General features: G+C 41.2%; 1 pseudogene; it reads right to left on the bottom strand.

The window, feature by feature from the left end:
* Window positions 1-2,508: 2,508 nt before the first annotated feature.
* Window positions 2,509-11,848, bottom strand: LOC136552617 (putative MO25-like protein At5g47540; annotated as a pseudogene).
* Window positions 11,849-17,794: the final 5,946 nt, after the last annotated feature.

Raw genomic sequence — 17,794 nt, 5'->3', positions numbered from 1 at the left:
TACTTTGATTAAATTTGTTAGATCCATGTGGTGATTTCTAGGCCATGAGGATTAATGTGAATTATAGGTATGATTGGTTGCTTCCATTAGCCTTAGCATGTATTAGATCTTATGCAGCATAACTTAGGTCAGCATAAACGTGTACAATGTCTTGATATTTTGTTGTCTTGCACAGTCAAGCCATCTTTTATACAATTATGTTTGATTGCTTTCATTTTGTCGCATGAGTCACCTCCGTATTCTTGTAGAGGTTTCATGTTTTCATAAGGTGAAAGTTTTTTTTTATGCCCTATCAGCTTTTTTTTAGAAAGGGACTGGATTTCATTAAATTAAAACCCTTTTACAACTAAGACCTCAACATAAAATAAAATTACATTGAAGCACACCACTAGGTCCCTATACTTCATCTTCCTTGTGTCCGACGGCGTATACCCCTTCAGGAAGCTCCATCGCGACCATGGAAGTACACACGATCTGGACCCGAGAACCACAGTCTCTACCAACAGAAGACTCCACGAACATGGAGACCGCAAAAGAGGCGCGATAAGCTCAACCACTATGGGGAGTAAAGGGCACCGAGAGCGCATCGGCCATATCTTCTGAAGGTTGAACCGAACATAAGATCCGACGCCGCTAGCATCACAACCAGCAACCGGAAGGGCAGATCCGCTGCCGCCAGTAGCATCACCGGCGGCCGGAACGACGATCCCGTAGAAGGGGAAAAATAGATCCAATCACCCCTCGAGAAGGACTATGCCAACATACCTCGATCTCTCCAGGAAGAGCATGCCATCACCGAAGACGACGACGCATCCACCAACGATCCAGTATGAAATAGAAAGCCAGATCGAAAACATCAAAACAGCCCACCAAAACCTAGCCCGAATTATTATGGAGGAAAGAAAAATAAAAGAAGAAAAAACCTAAGAAAACAGTAGATCTGCTAAAAGGACGGACCCCCGCTCCTCACCACCGGCAGGGAGGCCAGAGGCGAGGGGAACGGGGGCCGAAGGCGGCGGCGGCGGAGTCGCCCCTGGGAGAGACGTGAGTTGGGAGAGACCGAAAGAGAGACATGCCCTTTTAGCTTATGCAAATGTGGATTGACTAATACGACCAAATAATATTGGCCTGCTTTAAGTGTTTTGCAAGCCTACGTAAGAGCTTGTATGAATAACCACACACGAACAAATTGTATTACATAACCTTTTTTTAACATGGAAGAAGATCTCCATTACTCATGACCTGATGCCAAATCATTGGCCACCAGAACATCAATACAATTTGGAATACAATCCTTGATCGGATTAGTACCCGGACTTAAACTTGCCACAAGAGCAGCTAAACAATGAGAAACAAGATTGCAAGAACGAGAGATATAAGCTACATGACAGCTAGTGAAATTGCTACTCAAAGATTCTTTCAATTCCCACAGCAGGCCACTTGCCGAGCTTCGATCGAAAACCGACGAATTGACAGCTTGGATTACCGTCATAGCATCAGATTCCAGAATTAACTTCTGAACCCCCAAATCAATAGCTCTCCGTGCTGCCTGAAGGCAAGCAACAATCTCAGCATGGGACGCTTCAAGCACTTTCCCTGGCCGTCCATAACCAGAGCCGATTACATCGCCATCGTCCCCTCTTATAACATAGCCCCATCCACCAACCAGCTGCTCCGGGAAGAAAGCTACATCACAGTTGATCTTGACAAAACCCTAATACAAGCTAATGCAGGCAAACAAACTAGCCCTATATTCAGAAGAAAAGCGCACGCAAAAAAAATGTTGCACACGCTTCTCCCCTCCACAGAAGCACCCATTTGAAATGTCATAGATTCTCCCTCCATTCCAAATTGGCTCTTCAATATACATAACTTTTTATATGCACCCATACGCTGGCTAAATATATAGTAAAAATCATGTATGTGAAAAAAAATCAAAACAACTTACAATTTAGAACAGAGAGGGTATAATATGTTGTTCTATTGCCATCGAAGTTCAAAGCAGTACATCACTAACATTAGAGGCACTATATTCAGAAATGACTCGCTACATAATTTACGTATCTAAAGATCGATGACACTTTGCCATCATCTCATCTCAAATGATGTGAGCCTCATTGTTTAACACTTTTGGGTACAAGTGTGATAACTACTCTCTTCGTTCCAAATTATAAGCCGTTAAACTTTTCTAGATATGTAATTTTTTATCTAGACATAAAACATATTTAGGTATCTAGAAAAGCTAAAGCTAGAACAACTTATAGTTTGCATCAGAGGGAGTACATTGTACGTATCAGTGACACTACTGATCTTCCCCGGCTGTTGGAGTCAAAGGTGATCCTGACTGTTGAGTCCTAACTGAACACGGGTGTGCTCACCTCTCCCCTAGTATGATGTTGTTTAGTCAGTCATGGTGTACATAGAGCGGTACGTATGGGCATCAGGTCATGCACTTTGTCTGCTCGAGATTACATATTATTATGCCTTCATCTCATATTTGCCTCTAAATCCTTTAATATTTTGTATGTCATTGAAACACGCCCATAAAAAAGGGCATGGACAACCACACAAACTATTAAAAATTATCACATTTGCTGGCAGTATCCAACCGCACCTCAAGTCAATGTATTGCTCCTCTAAGTCCAACAGAATAATACACAGAAGTCAATTATTTCACATGCACTTTCTTAACAAAAGAAAAATCATCACACTGACTAATTACAACATCACACATACTAAAGTGCCGATATTTCTTTTATGACCTGCTCCTTGTCTGCTTCAAACTGTTCATCCTCTGATTCATAATATAACAATAGGTTAGTTAATGTCAAACTGTTATACTGGCAGATTAAACCCAAACAGTAAATGACTACAGTGACTTAATTCGATCAACACAAAAAAAACAGCTCATGCGGCTGAAAATATAGCTGAACCACAAGTCCACAGCTAAGGTATTGTGAGAAGATTAGCAAGCAAGTACACAAACGAAAGTTAAAGCAGGTATAGTACCTTTGTCAATCTTGAATCCAGCAAAAAACCTAAGTAGCTTGCTTCTATTGGTGACCAATATGTTCACGACCTCAGGCGGTTTGTTTTTATTCGCAGCAAACAGCTGTGATGCATAATGTACAATAACCAAATGAGTTTATGCGAACTTGTTGACAAAAAAATATTAAGGCTGTTGTACATACCTTGAACACGTGAAATGCCTCAATTTGAATATTTTTACTCGAATCCTGACAAAATAAATAAAACACTAAAAAGTTGAGAAAGGGTGGCAAATAGTACAAGGAGTCACTGGTAGAGCACTTCAAGCGTCGACATGTAGATTGTAAGCTCAAGTTGCCACTAGTGAAATGAGGTACACTGACCCTTAAGAGATTCATAAGAATCATGAGATTGTCTTTGGAACTAACATAGCGCATCATGACTGCAGCATTTGATCTATCCAGCAGCATATCTCCCAACAACTGAAAGGAAAAGATTAATACATGAGAATCTTGATCAATAAAAAAAAAATTGCTCCCTCTGTTCTACAACATTTGTCCATGGCACATCCGCATGGACAAAGTATGGTTTAAAGGAAAAGAAATAGTGTGAAATGGCCATCCATACCCCTATAAAAAATGGAGCCATCTCTCTTTTATCAGAACATTTAATTTGTGGGGAGTGGAAATACTATAATAACTACACCATTGGTATCTTCACTGGACAGATATTGTAGTACGCTTTTCTCCCGAGGCCATGGACAATTATGGTAGATCAGAGGGAGCATAGAAGATTTTGAAATGCAACAACAACAACAACGTAGCCTTTCAGTCCCAAACAAGTTGGGGTAGGCTAGAGTTGAAACCCACCAAGATCCCCACGTCACGGTTCAGGCACTTCAATAGCTGCTTTCTAAGTACTCCTATTCCAACATAAATCTCTAGGTATATCACAAGCTTTCAAATCTCTTTTTATTATCTCCCCCATGTCAATTTCGGTCTTCCTCTACCTCTCCTCATATTATTAGCTTGGCTTAGGACTCCACAATGCACTGGTGCCTCTGGAGGTCTCCTTTAGACATGGCCAAACCACCTCAACCAATGTTGGACAAGTTTTTCTTCAATTGATGCTACCTCTAGGCGATCACGTATATCATCGTTCCGAACTCGGTCCATTCTTGTGTGACCGCAAATCCATCGCAACATACGCATTTCTACAACACTCAGTTGTTGAACATGTCGAATCTTTGTAGACCAACATTCTGCTCCATACAACATAGCTGGTCTAATGGTCGTTCTATAGAACTTGCCTTTTAGCTTTTGTGGTACCCTCTTGTCACAGAGAATGCCAGAAGCTTGTCGCCACTTGATCCACCCTACTTTGATTCTATGGCTAACGTCCGCATCAATATCTCCATCCCTCTATAGCATCAATCCCAGATACCGAAAGGTATCCTTCTTAGGCACTACTTGACCTTCCAAACTCATATCGCCCTCCTCATGTATTCAGTTTTAGTTCTGCTCAATCTAAAACATTTAGACTTAAGGGTCTACCACCATAACTCGGGTTTTCTATTTACTCCCGCCTGGCTTTCGTCCACTAACACTACATCATCAGCGAACAACATACACCAAGGGATATCCCCTTGTATGTTCCTGATAACCTCATCCATTACCAAGACAAAGAGATACGGGCTTAAGGTTGACCCTTGATGAAGTCTAATTTTAATCGGAAAGTAATATATGTTACCATTGTTTATTCGAACACTAGTCACAACATTGTTGTACATGTCCTTGATGAGGATCACGTACTTTGATGGGACTTTATGTTTGTTCAAAGACTATCACATAACATTTCTTGGTATCTTGTCATAAGTCTTCTCCAAGTCAATGAAAACCAAGTGGAGGTCCTTCTTCTGCTCTCTAAACCGCTCCATAACCTGTCTTATTAAGAAGATTGCATCTGTGGTTGACCTTCCGAGCATGAAACCAAATTGGTTTGTTGATATCTGTGTCGTTCCTCACAGGCGCTGCTCGATGACTCTCGCCCGTAACTTCATAGTGTGGCTCATCAACTTAATTCCCCGAAAATTAATACAACTTTGGATGTCTCCCTTGTTCTAGATTGGTACCAATATGCTTTTTCTCCACTCCTCAGGCATCTTGTTCGATCGAAAGATATTGTTGAACATCTTGGTTAGCCATACTATAGCTATATCCCCGAGATATCTCTACACCTTGATTGAAATACCATCAGGGTCCATCGCTTTGCCCCCTTTCATCCTTTTCAAGGCTTCTCTGACCTCCGATTCTTGAATCCTCCACACAAAGCGTCTGTTAGTGTCATCAAACGAGTCGTCCAGTTGAACGGTGATGTTCTCGTTCTCACCATTGAATAATTTATCAAAATACTCTTGACTTCTATGACTGATCTCATCCTACTTTACCAAGAGCTGCTCCCTCTCATCCTTTATACATTTGACTTGGTTGAAATCCCTTGTCTTCCTATCGCGAGCCCTAGCCATCCTATAAATATCCTTCTTCCATTCCTTCGTACTCAAACGTCAGTAAAGGTCCTCATAGGCCCGCCCCTTTGCCTCACTCACCGCTCGTTTTGCAGTCTTCTTTGCCACCTTGTACTTCTCTATGTTGTTTGCACACCTGTCATGATACAAACACTTATAGCACTTCTTTTCCTTAACAGCCTTTTGCACATCTTCATTCCACCACCAAGTGTCTTTCGAGTCGCATCCACTCCCTTTGGTCACTCCAAGCACCTCTGAAGCAACCTTCCAAACGCATGTTGCCATCGTCTCCCACATGCTGTTTGCATCGCCTTTATCATTTCAATGGCCCTCTTCAATGACCTTTTCCTTAAAGACCTTTGATGCCTCCCGTTCTAATTTCCACCACTTCGTTCTAGCAACCCTAGCTTGTTTGTTCCCACGAGCTTGCACCAGAAAGCGGAAGTCAGCCACCACCAGCTTGTGTTGAGCGACCACACATTCTCCAGGTATCATCTTACAGTCCACGCATGTTCGTTTATCCCTCCTTGTAAGGACAAAGTCAATTTGACTAGAGTACTGACTGCTACTAAAGGTCACTAAATGGGACTGTCTATTATGGAAAAAAAAGTGTTAGCTATCATCAGATCAAAAGCTGTGGCGAAGTCTAAGACTTCCTCTCCCTCCTAGTTCCTACTACCATATCCGAACCCCCATGAACCGCCTCAAAACCTGCACTTGATGTACCTACATGGCCATTAAGATCACCTCCTATAAAGAGCTTTCGCTACTAGGGACAGCTCTAACCAAGTGATCTAAGTCTTCCCAGAAAAGCCGCTTAGCACTCTCATCATAGCCTACTTTGGGAGCATACGCACTAATTACGTTTAAAACCATATCACTAATGACAAGTTTAACTAAGATAATCATATCCCCTTGCCTTCTCACCTCCACCACACCAAAATAATAGAAGATTTTGAAATGATTCAAAATAATATATATTAAAAAAAAGCTAATTATGGTGCAAGAAATCAATGATTATATGTGTTTTCTATGTATCTAGAAAAGCCAAAATGACCTATAATTTAGGACGTATGGAGTACATAGAAACAAAGCACTGACAAACCAATCATAATACAAAGGTAGCAGTACCTTGATAGCTTGCCTTTTTGTTATGTAGTTGGTTGATGACAGCAACCTAGAGTTGAATTCTTCAAAGAACTAAGGAATGTAAATGCAAGAGGGTTAAGATTAGAAAAGTATAATTGCACAAAAAATAAATCATGGTGCTAATTATGACATATAGGCTTATGACAAGATACCAAGAAATGTTATGTGATGGTCTTTGGACAAACATAAAGTCCCATCAAAGTACGTGACCCTCATCAAGAACATGTACAACAATGTTGTGACTAGTGTTCGAACAAACGATGGTAACACAGATTACTTCGTGATTAAAATTGAACTTCATCAAGGGTCAGCCTTAAGCCCGTATCTCTTTGCCTTAGTAGTGGATGAGGTTACCAGGAACATACAAGGGGATATCCCTTGGTGTATGTTGTTCGCTGATGATGTAGTGTTAGTGGACGAAAGCCAGGCGGGAGTAAATAGGAAACTAGAGTTATGGCGGCAGACCCTTTAGTCTAAAGGTTTTAGATTGAGCAGAACTAAAACCGAATACATAAGATGCGATTTTGGCGGAGTTGTACAAGAGGAGGGAGATGTGAGTTTGGAAGGTCAAGTAGTGCCTAAGAAAGATACCTTTCGGTATCTGGGATCGATGCTACAGAGGGATGAAGATATTAATGCGGACGTTAGCCATAGAATCAAAGCAGGGTGGATCAAGTGGCGACAAGCTTCTGGCATTCTCTGTGACAAGAGGGTACCACAAAAGCTAAAAGGCAAGTTCTATATTACGGCGATTAGACCGGCTATGTTGTATGAAGCAGAATGGTGGTCTACAAAGATTCGACATGTTCAACAACTGAGTGTTGCAGAAATGCGTATGTTGCGATGGATTTGCGGTCACACAAGAATGGACCGAGTTCGGAACGATGATATACGTGATCGCCTAGAGGTAGCACCAATTGAAGAAAAGCTTGTCCAACATCGGTTGAGGTGGTTGGACCATGTCCAAAGGAGGCCTCCAGAGACACCAGTGCATTGTGGAGTCCTAAGCCAAGCTAATAATATGAGGAGAGGTAGAGGAAGACTGAAATTGACATAGGGGGAGGCAATAAAAAGATATTTGAAAGCTTGGGATATACCTAGAGATCTATAATTGAATAGGAGTACTTGAAAGCAGCTATTGAAGTGCCTAAACCGTGACTTAGGGATCTTGATGGGTTTCAACTCTAGCCTACCCCAACTTGCTTGGGACTGAAAGGCAATGTTGTTGTTGTTGCTGCTGCTGCTGCTAATTATGACATATCAAGTAGACTAGAATAGTCTATCATGCCAGCCAAACTAGGGATTGAATTAACCAATTATTCAAAGGGTCATCTATATAGAATTTCTGATGGTTCATAACTAAGACTCATCGATACAAAAACTTCTAGTAGTTTCACCGCTACGGTTTAAGCCTCTAAAGAGGGCAATACAGTGAATTCAGCTTGCCAACAATTCGACGATGTAACCAATTCAATCAGGTTAGACCTAACTAAAGACAATATTAAAACCAGGTAGATATTGACACATTTGACCACAGAATTTAATGTTGCACTACAACTTGACTAAGATCATATATGGTTTGAACATATACAGCGAGAAGAAGGATACAAAATTTTCGGAAATGAAATAAGTTTGAATAATTGTCCCCAAGGTAAAATACCTAACCCAATCATAATTGTTGGAGGAAAATTTCAGGCCACGGTTGCTTTATGCCTTGTCCAATAGTTCCTGCTGCTGACAGTAGAGTATATCATATGACGACGAGACTAGACCCAGCAATGATGGATGAGGTCATAAACAATACTATTTAAAGGTACAAAAGTGCAATGCAACTCTCGCCTTAAAGGGTAAGCAGGTGAGTAGCATCAGAAGCTATGTCCAAATATTTTTGGGGAAGCGGTTATATAGTCGAAGAACCTTTTTCTCATGTGTTCAGACCTAAAAACATACCTGTCAATGAACAAATTAATTAAGATAATAGCAGGCCAAAAGTCCAGGAGGCTTCCAATTTCAACACAATATTTCTTGCACTATGGGATGTCCAGAGTGGTAATCATTATTTTAATTTAAATTTTGTTTTGATATCCTATAATATCCTGGGGGTAAATAGAGTCCATGGAATAAACCACTGACCTAATCTAAAATCATTCATAGTGATTCTAGATGTGCACAAAAACCGTCCGCAAGAGCTTGTTTAGTTCTGTTTTGTTTGCCTTTTGGCCTTTTTAGGCCAGCTCCTGCTGTTTGGCATCTTGCCAGACAGGTTTGTACATTTTTTTGCTTCTTTTAATAAAATCTCTAAAAAATAAAAGATCACACTATGCACACCCCTTGTTGAACTGGGTGTGATCAGACTTCTATCAGATAGGAAAACAAATAACAAAACTTGATCAGCTATATGAAAGACATCACCCAAAAAATGAAATCTGCAAAGCAGGCATTCTGCTACATAAATTATTCAAAATATTTCCTTTTATTAATTAGCAATTTTGATGTTCTATACTGCTCAAAGACTTAGAAATGGAATTCTATTATGGCAAACGAGAATGTATATTTGACTAATATAGGGATTTCCATTGGCGGTTCTTGAATGAGCATTTCATGGGTATGGCCGTCTTTGCTAATGATACAAATGATGTGATGCTTGAATCTTGATTAATCAATTAACTGTGATATAATATATATTGTGTTGTATTAACGTACTATCAACATTTAAAATCAGTAGTATCACCTTGCAATGCTTTGGTGGCGAATACATTCCCTCAACATAGCACCATAATGTAAAGCAATGTCCATATTCTCATACCTGTATGGTGAAGAAATATATAGTGGAAGATGAAATAATAAGTGAAATAAATAAAGCCCATCCCATATTATCAACACTACACAACTAATTCCAGAACAAGCTAATGAGACATTACAAAACTAAAACACATATTTTGTGCTGCAATGCTATACATATATTTTAACCTCTGCGCACATATTTATAAATTCAGGTGTTAACTAACATGCATGAACAGTGCTATCAAGTCGTCTAGTCAATCCTAGTCGCCATGGGACCGACCAGGCAACTAGTCGCAATTAGTCATCGACTAGGCGACTAGTCGGCCCCTAGTCGTCCTATATATATCAGGACTAATATACCAAATATATTACTAATATACTATATGTTCTAGAGTATAAATCAAGCATGAAGATAACTCTAGGGTGGTGGCTGCATGTAGGGTTGCAAATTGGGATAAAAAACATGAGCCCAAGTGCCCTAAGTCATCCCAGATGCAGCCCATGTCCACTGCTGCCCACCAAATCCATTTTTGTTCCTGGTCGTCCGACTAATCATGATTAGTCGACAACTAATCAGGCAACCAGAAAACTAATCGGCCTAATCGAGTCGCAGCCCCTAGTGGAGTCCAGGATACCGACTAGGACGACTAATTGTGATTAATGGGATGACTTGATAACACTGCATGAACATACAAGTAATCTAATCTGTCAAATGACGATAAGTTGGTTACTGTACAGTGTTGAGTTGAAGTGTATAAGGGGGGGAAACATTCTCAAATACATAGATTTAAGCACCAATAAAGTATCTGGGGGAATGAAATGCAACCCACATCAGACCAAAAAAAACAGTCTTAAGACTGTGAACATGAAAATTTATGTTTCAATGACTTCATTTGGGTATTCAGTTTTACAAATCAAATAGTCAGGAACACGTGGATCAGTGAACACATGGATAGCACTAACAATCTCAAAGATAAAAGTGAGCTAAACAAGCAATATAATAAACGTTTCCAATGATTTATTTTGATAGAAAAAGGAGAGAGAACTAATCATCATTAGTTATTTTTAATTGGACAATAATCTTACCCTAAAATTAAAATGTCCAAGAGATCTTTATTTGACTCTAGGTACTCAGACGCAACTATCTTTGAGGATACTTGCTGTCTTTGCAAGTTTGCAACAACTTGAGTAGCATCTTTCCTAGTCTGAAACAATCAAAAGTAGAGATACATCCATAAGAATGTATCATGTTTTTTGTGTAAAAACGACAACAAGAGAGGTATATATTATATATGTAATAAAAGTTATTCCAGTAGTACTGTCAATCTACATTCAGAAACAGGTCAAATTCCATACCTCCAAATTTAGTTTTGGAAGATGTATGATTAATAGCCGTAAAGTGTTCTCCCTGAAGAATTCTTGGGTCAGTTGAACACATGCTTCAGTTACAGGCTCTGATTCACCATTGCCGTAAAGGATAGACTTCATGTCCCTGATATTTTTGCTTAGCTCTGCCATCTGCATAAACTAATCCTTAGGCCAGCTCATTTTAATGGATATAAGACATTGCACATTAACAATATATTTTTCTTCTTCTATAGATGGCCACAGGCATCAACAAGTATCCAAAGGTTCACATATATAGCATATAATTCTGAATATGAAGCTGTTCGTACAAAGTCCAGGTTGGTGGTTGGCTTGTGGCAACTTCGACAGAACTTAGGTGCTTACGGTATCCAAGTATTACATACTTTTGCATACAGATGGTGACACCTAATAGTAACTCCACAGTGAGCTAGGATGACAAGTTCATGGATAATAACCTACAAAATGCTCATATTTGCACCAACTATTATCATAACTATGTAGCTCAGTGCTGTTGATACACCCAAAAACATATTTCCAGAAGTTCCATGGGATATTCCCTTTATATTTGCTACAATTTGATCATGAATGACATCAAGGAAACTAGGGCACCGTGGCTGCCAGCACTATTTCCAACGCGAGATTAGTGTTATGCATCACAAAGTAAGTAAAGATCAGCCCACATTCGCGCGCAATCAGGGCGGAACCAGCTGGCACAAATGGGGAATCGAAGGCACGAAATCCCTAGACAGAGGGTGAGACCCGATCTCACCTTCTCCTCGCGCTTGGCGTCGCCGCTCCGGGAGCCCGAGTGGAGGTCGAGCTGGACGAGGCCCTCGCGCGTCTGCCGCACGATGTCGACAGGCGTCCGCGGCTTGGACTTGAAGAGGCCCTTCATCTTGGCCCCGTCGTCCGCTGCCGCCGCAGCCGCGGCCACAGCGGCGGTCAGGCGCGGCGGGGAGGGCAAGGGCGAGGCCTTGGGCCGGCTCCGCCCCGCCGACCCGAACGAGAAGCAGCCGCGCAGGAACGCCACGGGGTCGCCGCGCGGGAGGGCCCTCGGGGGGCCCTGCTCTCCTCCGCGCGGGGCCGGGAGTTCGATCGGAGCGCGGCGAGGGAGAACGCGGACGCGAGGGTACGAGGAGGGCTCGAGCTCGTCGTGCCCGTGATGCGCTGGGGAGGGGACGAGGGGTGATCCGGTGATGTGGGCAGACAGGGCGGTGGGGCACGAGAGGCCGGTCGAGTTTCGCGACGCTTCCTAATCCTGCCTGTGCCTGTCAGCGTCTCGCTGTCCCGGTCTCAGTTCTGCTCTGCTGTTTCTGCTCCCCTTTTCTGCCGCCTTTTTCTTCGCACGCCATCTTTGCATTCGTGGCGACGACGAGATCCTCCCTGGAATGAATCAACGGAAATCCACGGCTCCACGGCCGTCCGTCCACGAATATGGTTTGGTATTCATGTCACATCGTGATTAATTAAGAAAAAAACTCGTGCAAACGGCCGTCAATCAAATCAAACTAAAAACAGAGACAAAACTTATGGAGATGTGCTTTTTTTTTTGGCACAAGATGGAGATGTGCTTTAACTTTCCCTGCTTTAGGCCCTGAGCTTTAACTTTCTCTGCTTTAGCCCCGTTCGCTTCGCTGAAAAAACAAGCTGAAACACTGCTCCGACTAATTTATTATGAAAGAAAAACACTGTTCTAACTATAAAAAATAAGCTAAAAATACGAATTATAAAATAAACGAACTGGTCGTTAGATTCTTAGGATGTCTTTTGTGCTTTTCCTCCTTGCACAGCACGGGTATTCCGAGCATTAGCCCACGTAGAATTTTGATCGATACATGTGCCCTGATACAGTAGTGCACCTAGGATGCTCGAACTCTGGGACCAGCACGACGAGACGGAACAGAGGTCCTGTTCGCTCGGAGGAATCTAGAGAAATCTGGAGAAATTTATGAGAGGAAAATACTATTTTAGATAGAAAAAAAGAAGCGGATCAAGTCGGGTTTAAGGACACGCGAATGAAGCTAGAATATACGCATGGGTGGTGGGATATGTCCTGTGGCTCTCACCTGCAGTCTGTGTAGATGCCTTCTAAAGTTTGGAGCAAAGCGAAAACTCAACCACTTCGTACCGCAAAAAGGGCGCACTCGTGTGCTGTGTTATAGTATATTCGATCTCAGATTTATTTTCTGTCTACTGGATGCCCGTGCGTTGCGAGGGTTTCACAAATTTTTATCTACGTATAATAAGACCACGCACGTGGCATGCAGGTTAGACCAACATATTGAATCTACAAATATAATTACATAGAAAATATAAAGCCCGTTATAATTACATAGAAAATATAAAGCCTGTTTCATGATCTTTGCCACGTATATCGTGTAGATCTAGTTTATAGAAAATATAAAGCATGTTTTGTTTTTCTATTACTAGTATATTTTATTATTATGCATTTTACAATTCTAAGTTGATTTGCATTGGGAACCTTGAACTATTTTCAAATCTATTCAGACCTTTTTTTTCTCTTTTTGTCGCTGTTTGTGGCGGGGCCTCGGCAGCGTGCGCCGTTGTCATGGCCTTCCTAGCCATCTCCGTCCGTGTTCCACGCCGAGAACCTGGCCTACTCCAAGTTTTGGCTCGTCGGTAATGGCAACCGCTACGACCGGAGACGAAGTAGCAGTAGCATGGCACCGACATGGTCCTGCTGTCGAGCCGACTCGGGATGTTGCTGCTCTACGCCCCGGCTTTTGTCGCCTCGCTCGCGTCCTTTGTCCGGCAAGTGACCAGAGCCATGGGCAGGCCGTGTGGATGTGGCCAGGGCGTCGTTATTGGCAGATGTCAAGGATGGGCGTGATCGGTGGCACGATGTCCTGTGGTGTTGTGAGATCTGATGCCGTTGGTGCGTGCGGCCTGGTGGCGGACTTCGCCATGAGGTTGTCCATGGATGTTAGCACGTGATCTTCAATAAGGGCAACATTAAAGGATGTGCTCCCGCGATCAAGGATCGAATCAATATGTTTTTTCCATAATTGGCATGTCACGGTTGACCCATAGAGTCCAATGAAAAATCATATGTTGCACATGTGGGATTGACTGGCTAAAAACGGGTGAGCGGAGCGAAGCATTGCCACGCAGATGATTCTATTTTATATTTTCTTTTGCGTTGCAAAGGAAAAATACCATAATAATTCAAATTTGAATCCAAGCGACGGCATGCTTCAGCTTAAGAAGTTGAAGGCCAACTGCAAGAAATGGGTGTCTTATCTTAGACTTGAAAATCATCTAACTCATCTTTGATCGGTGATCAGCTGCAATTTGGTGCACATACAAAGCACATTTATCTCCTGGTCAAACTATTAAAAATTAGATTTTAAATCTCTACACCTAAAAATACCTAAGGGTGCGTTTTTATCTTTGTATTTAATTTTGTATATGCTGGTTGAAAATTTTCCTTATTTTAGTAGAACATATTTTTATGCCGTATCTTTTTTTCTGTTTTTTTTTTAGCTGGGATCGATTCTGTTTCCGTGTTTTTTTCGTCTTTTTACTCGTTTTCTTATTTTAGTCGGGTCTTGTGATCGGCCAAGCAATCCGGTGGAACAACCGAGCGTTGATGCGTTGAGTGATCTAGATTGCTTTTGCATGCAGACATGCAAAGTAGCAGGCGCTATGGTACTCGATTCCGTGGCTGCAAGCGTTCGTATCCGGTTTCTACGGGCCGGGTAGTGCGGGTTGGTTTCCTGAACGGGTGCGACGCCGTGACGGGAGCTGAGCCGAGGCGGAGCGAAAGGCGGGTGATCCGACAATATATAGAGATTGAATTTGAGGAACAATTTTATAATACATATTTATTACTTAATATTTAGGCAACGAAAAAACCTCACATTAATTCTCAACATCTAAAAAATAGTTACCATAACCAAAGAAATTAACTATGTGAATGTCGATAAAGTACAGGAGTACACCACTGCCATTACGTAAAAATTAACCAACAAAAACCGTTAAGCCTATATCTACGTACACACAGCACATAGAATTCCTAGAATTTAGAACATGCCCTCTTCGAGATACATGTTTTTGAATGTTTTTATATCAAATCGAATCGATTTTTTATAAGATAACTACATAATTCTTATGAAATTTCTTGGCTCTAAAGGGACCCTTAGACTTAACCGGTGGTTTTGGGCTCTTTTACTCAAGCAATAAGATGGAATGAAAGAGATTGTGCGGAGGGGTTGAATCGCAAAATATGATTTGAGCGGATAGATCAATCAAAGATGAGATAATGGGGATAAGGATCGAAGAAGGATAATCGCCAAACTAAAGTGAATGGTGGGAAGTCTAAATCAGTTTTATTTATTTATTTTTAAATTAATCTACCTGAAAGACTAAAAGTCTAAATCAGTTGTATTTATTGTTTTTTAATTAATCTCTCGTAGTCTCATTTATCATATGCTTTCCTAGCTATCAAATTGTCCAAACTCCATAGAGCTGGTCGAGATCTCTAGTCTCTAAAGAAAACCATAAATTATGCACCCTTCGAAGTTCTGAAGCAGTTAACAAAACTAAAAAAACCGCAAACACTCGGTGTAAAAATCTAGGGTGTCTTTGGTCTCGTTAGAGTTACTTGAGCACATAGACACCAACAAGACGCTTGTCAATGATCTCCTTGATAGTATGCCATTCTGTATACTAGCTATCAAAATAAAATGTGTGTAAAATATCAATTATCATCCTATCATAGTAAGTTTTAACATTTCTAGAATTGGGAAGTCGCCAATAGCCATTACCACTTCTCTTTGTATTTTATTCTACACAATGCTTCATAAATTTTACTGTCTAAGACCTCAATCTTGAAAGATTTCTTCACTCGGTCACCATTCAATGGTATCGATGTGGACAGTGGCGGATCTCTCGGTGTGCCAAGGTGAGGCCACAGCCATACCTCGACCTTGCACATGTCTACTGTAGCACATCATTTCATAAGCTAAATTGTAGTATAAATTACAGTTCATCATTATGTCGGTGCGTCTATGCCGTATCTCAATTCTCAATTGTTCTCCGCCACTAGATGTGGACAAAGAGAGGAGAGCAAATAGCAAAAAGCATATCACACATCGAAAGCCAAACCCAAGATTTTTGGAGCGCAATTGAGCTGTTAATTCAATTCAAGCCATTTGCTAGTCTTCTCGATGAAAAGACAATGACAAAGAAGTTGAGCTAGAAATGAACCTATGTTCGTGACTACGTGTGTCCTGCAAGAATATATGCAAGATGCGCGCGGAACATGGACCATGAGACTTAAAAATATCATGTACAGTAGTAGAGTACTACTAGAAAAGAGTGTGGTGTGGATACTGGCTAGGACGAAACAAGCAAACAAAACAGGACACGGTACAACGATTCTTGGAGCCAATTTCTAGTCGGGATTTCATCGGTTAGGTGAAAAGAGGGCATCATGGTGTTTGTGCGAAATTCTAAGAAATTGACCTTTGTACTCTTAGCTATGCCTGGTTTAGATTGTAAGTTTTTTCACTCTTTCTTCATCACATCAAATCTTTGGACATATGCATGGAGTATTAAATGTAGATAAAAAAATAACTAATTACACAGTTTGATTGTAAATTACGAGACGAATCTTTTGAGCCTAGTTAAACTATGATTGGACAATAATTGTCAAATACAAATGAAAGTGCTATAGTGCCAAATACTGATTCCTAACACTCATCTAAACAAGGCACTAGTGTGTGGTAGTACCAGTAATGATAGTGGAGTAATCATGTTGTGGCATCGGATATGTTTGAAAAACAAGAATCTTGCATTGCTAGACTTCTGTTAGAAATTGGAACGCATGGTCCTTAATTATAACAAGAATAGATGGAAAAAGTCTGTTATTTTGGCTCCGTTCGGCTTACCCATATTCAGTCAGAACAGTGTTTTTTAACCAGTTTCAACCAAGATTCAGACCAACGAACGGGACCAAATTAAACGACAGTTTCAGAAATCAAAATAATAGGACTACGGAACATTTTGTCAGGACTCAGGTCTTAGAAATTTTCGTTATTATGTCGTATATGCTGTGGTTAATTACATAAATCCACGTCATAGTGCCACCAGCCAACAAGAATTCAGTGTTTGCCTACACCAATCCGCGGCACATCCTAATCAGAGCCGTCCGATCATGCAGGAACCGATCTAATTTAAGTCCGCTGTGCGTCTCGCGTACTTGCCCACTGCCTATATAAATAGCGCCCCCCTCCCCCTTCAAATTACCATCCTGTTTGGTTGGCTGGTTCGTTTCGTTGCTGGTTGCTGATTTGTGTAAGAGAAAAATACTGTTCCGACTGAAAATTTACGATCATTTACGACAAGCCATAACCAAACGAAGTACTACTGAAGGGGGAGGGGGGGCGCTATTTATATAGGCAGTGGGCAAGTACGCGAGACGCTACGACTGAAGATCGAGCGACCTAGCTACGACTACAATACAAGGCATCTTCAGTAGTGTAGCAGTTGGTAGCACACACGATCTGTGACTGAGAGGTAACTAGATAGACCGTACCCATCTCCTTCATGTTTTATTATTCTCTTTATTACTACTTCAATTTGTGCAGTACTAACAGATTTGGTTATCTATATTCTTGCTTTATCGGCTATCCATGTATCTAGCTACATGTTGGCCATTGCCACATGCTTTTGTTATTTGTATAGTTCATTTTCATTCAACTGGCTGTGTTTGGGCGACCTTGGTTGTTTGTTTTATAACGTGTATGTGTTTCTAGGGTTTTAGTGTGTGCAATTATGGATTGCAAACTCTAATATGATTACTCTAGACAGTACGTAATCTATCCCCACTCTGCTCAGGGTTTATTCATCATTTTTGCCGTACAAGTGTTGATAAATAATTTCTTCGCTGCATGAGTACCGAGTACACATGATTTTGTTTGCACTAATTCGCAGTTCTATTCTCTCGACCTTACACTC

This window comes from Miscanthus floridulus, chromosome 4, assembly GCF_019320115.1.
Source record: "Miscanthus floridulus cultivar M001 chromosome 4, ASM1932011v1, whole genome shotgun sequence".
Classification (NCBI taxonomy): Eukaryota; Viridiplantae; Streptophyta; class Magnoliopsida; order Poales; family Poaceae; genus Miscanthus; species Miscanthus floridulus.
Note: the sequence above shows the minus strand (reverse complement) of the source record. Positions and strands in the feature narration are given on the sequence as shown.